We start from the raw sequence: 4,091 nt of genomic DNA on the forward strand, positions 1-4,091 counted from the left end.
TATCGCAGCTTTGAAGTCTGGGGGGGGGAAAGAGATGATTCTACCACTCTCTTTTTTTGCAATTTTCATCCCTGTTCAAAAAGCACATGGAGTCTAAGTCTGTTTTCTCAGAAATGCGGTGTGTAGGAAAAGGGTTGGGTGGTGTGTGTGCGTGTGATTTGTGCAATGCATGTGTGTGTGTTTTTCCTAGAGGCACAAGGGAAAAGACTGCTAGTATTCACTGACAAATCCCTTGTCTCAATCTCTGTCTCTCTTTCTTCTCTTTCTCTCTCTCTCTCCTCTCTCTTTCTCTCTTTTCTTCTCTTCCTTCTCTCTCTCTCTCTCTATCTCTCTCTCTCTCTCTCTCTCTCTCTCTCTCTCTCTCTCTCTCTCTCTCTTCTCTCTCCCTCTCTTCCTCTCTCTCTTCTTCTTTTCTCTCGCTCTCTCTATATGTTAACACAACGGTCCTCTGTGGATCAGGTGGCCAGCTGGAAGACAAGCAGGAAGTACAGTTTATTAGTGACATGGTAACATGTTAACACAACAGTCCTCTGTGGATCAGGTGGCCAGCTGGAAGACAAGCAGGAAGTACAGTTTATTAGTGACATGGTAACATGTTAACACAACGGTCCTCTGTAGAGCATGGTGTATGATGCAGGGTTGTGGCTTCGAATCCTCCTGGGGCCAACTATATGAAAATGTATGAACGCATAATGGTAAGTCGCATTGGGATAAAAAGTGAATATTATTATATTATGGCTTAGAATGATGACACCAAACAAACACACCAAACAAGCATCATTCCAGCAGCTTGATGACACAGTCAATCATGACGATCAACTGTTTCCCACTATCTCAAAATGTGCAGTTATCACAATTGACATACTGTTACTGTCTGTGAAGAGAAACAAGTGCAGGACAGTCAATGATCTACCCTTACTATTCATAATGGTGCTCTGAATAGCCATTGGACTATGTTTGTGCCCTGGTCAAAAGTAGTGCACTACGTAGGGAACAGGGTTCAATTTGTGCCATTTTCTTCATTCAGTAAGGTTGTCAGGGTCGTCAGGGTTTTGTCAACAGAAACTGCTTGGGGAGCAGAAGGAGCTGAAGGAAAAGTAGAAGTGCTGATCTAGGATCAGGTAATCTTATTCATATTGTGTTCTAAAAGGCAACACTGATCTTAGATCAGCACTCCTACACTGAGACACTTAACTGACCCAGAACTCAACATTTTATTTCACTCTTTTCGTTCACATTTTCGCTTTTTATTGGGATCACTCATTTACCCCAGATCTTGTTTCTCGCATGTTTTTGTTGTTGTTGTTGTTGCAATAAAACATTCCTGCGACTCAGATCAAACCGTACTAGCCTCCCTGTAGACAAGCACATGGCAAAGAGGAGAAAGATTTACCTCTTCAAAGACAACAGAGGAGAGCGAGGAGACAGAGGAGAGAGAGGAGAGAGAGGAGAGCGAGGAGCCAGAGTAGAGAGAGGAGAAAGAGTAGAGAGAGGAGACAGGAGACAAAAGAGCGAGGAGACAGAGGAGCCAGGAGACAGAGGAGACAGAAGAGACAGAGGAGACAGAAGAGACAGAAGAGAGAGAAGAGAGAGAAGAGAGAGAAGAGACAGATGAGCCAGGAGACAGAGGAGACAGAAGACAGAGGAGACAGAGGAGACAGAGGAGACAGAGGAGACAGAAGAGACAGAGGAGACAGAAGAGAGAGAAGAGACAGAGGAGCCAGAGACAGAGGAGACAGAAAACAGAAGAGACAGAGGAACATAGGAGACAGAAGAGAGAGAGAAGAGACAGAGGAGACAAAGAGAAGAAAGAGACAGAGAGCCAGGAGACAGAGGAGACAGAGGAGAGAGAAGAGAGAGAAGAGAGAGAAGAGAGAGAAGAGACAGAAGAGCCAGGAGACAGATGAGACAGAAGAGACAGAGGAGACAGAGGAGACAGAGGAGGCAGAGGAGACAGATGAAGAGAAGAGACAGAGAGCAGAGGAGACAGACGGAGACAGAGGAGAGAGAAGAGAAGAAGAGACAGAGGAGACAGAGGAGAGAGAAGAGACATAGGAGCCAGGAGAACAGAGGAGACAGAAGAGACAGAGAGACAGAAGACAGAGAGAGACAGAGAGCAGGAGACAGAGAGACAGACAGGAGACAGAGGAGACAGAAGAGAGAGAAGAGACAGAGGAGCCAGGAACAGAGGAGACAGAAGAGACAGAGGAGACAGAAGAGAGAGAAGAGACAAGAGCCAGAGAGACAGAGGAGACAGAAGAGACAGAGGAGACAGAAGAGAGAAAGAGACAGAGGAGCCAGGAGACAGAGGAGACAGAAGAGACAGAGAGCCAGGAGACAAGGAGACAGAGGAAGAGAGAGAACAGAAGAAGAGGAGACAGAGGAGACAGAAGAGACAGAAAGACAGAGGAGACAGAAGAACAGAGGAAGACAGAGGGAAGGAGGAGACAGAGAGAAGAAGAGACAGTAGAGAACAGAGGAGAACAGAAGAGGCAGAGACAGAGGAGACAGAGGAGACAGAGGAGACAGAGGAGACAGAAGACAGAGGAGACAGAGGAGACAGAGGAGACAGAAGACAGAAGAGACAGGAGACAGAAGAGAGAGAAGAGACAAGAGGAGCCAGAGGAGACAGAGGAGACAGAGGAGAGAGAAGAGAGAGAAGAGACAGAGGAGACAGAAGGAGACAGAGGAGACAGAGGAGAACAGAGGAGACAGAGGAGAGAAAGAGAGAGAAGAGACAGAGGAGACAGAGAGACAGAGAGACAGAAGAACAGAAGAAGAGGAGACAGAAGAGACAGAGGAGACAGAGGAGACAGAAGAGAGAGGAGACAGAGGAGACAGAAGAGACAGAAGAGACAGAGGAGAAGAAGAGAGCAGAAGAGACAGAAGAGACAGAAGAGACAGAGGAGACAGAAGAGAGAACAGGAGACAGAAGAGACAGAAAGAGAGAGGAACAGAGGAGACAGAAGAACAGAAGAGACAGAGGAAGACAGAAGACGAGAGGAGACAGAGGAGACAGAAGAGACAGAGGGAGGACAGAAGAGACAGAGGAGACAGAGGAGAAGGATGAGACAGAAGAGACAGAGGAGACAGAAGAGACAGAAGAAAGAGAGGAGACAGAGAGACAGAAGAGACAGAAGAGACAGAGGAGACAAGAGGAGACAGAGGAGACAGAAGAGACAGAGGAGACAGAAGAGACAGAAGAGACAGAGGAGACAGAGAGACAGAGGAGACAGAGGAGACAGAAGAGACAGAAGAGACAGAGGAACAGAAGAACATAGGAGACAGATGAGACAGAAGAGAGAGAGACAGAAGAGACAGAAGAGACAGAGGAACAGAAAGAGAGGAGACAGAGGAGACAGAAGAAGAGGATACAGAGGAGACAGAAAGACAGAAGAGAGAGGAGAGAGAGGAGACAGCAGAAACAGAGGAGACAGAAGAGACGAGGAGACAGAAGAGACAGAGGAGACAGAAGAGAGAGGAGACAAGGAAACAGAGGAGACAGAAGAGAGAGGAGACAGAGGAGAAAAAGAGACAGAAGAGAGAGGAGACAGAGGAGACAGAAGAGACAGAAGACAGAGGAGACAGAAGAGACAGAAGAGACAGAGGAGACAGAAGAGAGAGGAGACAGAGGAGACAGAAGAGACAGAAGAGACAGAGAGACAGAAGAGAGAGAGACAGAGGAGACAGCAGAAACAGAGGAGACAGAAGAGAGAGGAGACAGAGGAGACAGCCAAAACAGAGGAACAGAAGAGACAGAGAGACAGAAGAGACAGAGAGACAGAGGAGGACAGAAGAGAAGAGAGAGACAGAGGAAACAGAGGAGACAGAAGAGAGAGGAGACAAGAGAGACAGAAGAGACAGAAGAGAGAGGAGACAGGAGACAGAAAGAGACAGAAGACAGAGGAGACAGAGGAGACAGAAGAGACAGAAGAGACAGAGGAGACAGAAGAGAGAAGGAGACGAGAGCAGACGAGACAGAGAGACAGAGGAGACAGAGGAGACAGAGGAGACAGAGAGAGACAGAGAAGACAGAGGAGGAGACAGAAGAGACAGAGGAGACAGAAGAGACCAAAGGAGACGAAGAGACA

The 4,091-nt window shown here is 47.4% G+C and overlaps 1 protein-coding gene across 1 annotated transcript in view; it reads right to left on the reverse strand.

The window, feature by feature from the left end:
- Nucleotides 1-4,091, reverse strand: part of LOC111974661 (glutamate receptor ionotropic, delta-2-like) — a 741,584-nt gene that overhangs the window by 191,471 nt on the left and 546,022 nt on the right.

This window comes from Salvelinus sp. IW2-2015, linkage group LG15 (genome assembly GCF_002910315.2).
Source record: "Salvelinus sp. IW2-2015 linkage group LG15, ASM291031v2, whole genome shotgun sequence".
Taxonomy (NCBI): Eukaryota; Metazoa; Chordata; class Actinopteri; order Salmoniformes; family Salmonidae; genus Salvelinus; species Salvelinus sp. IW2-2015.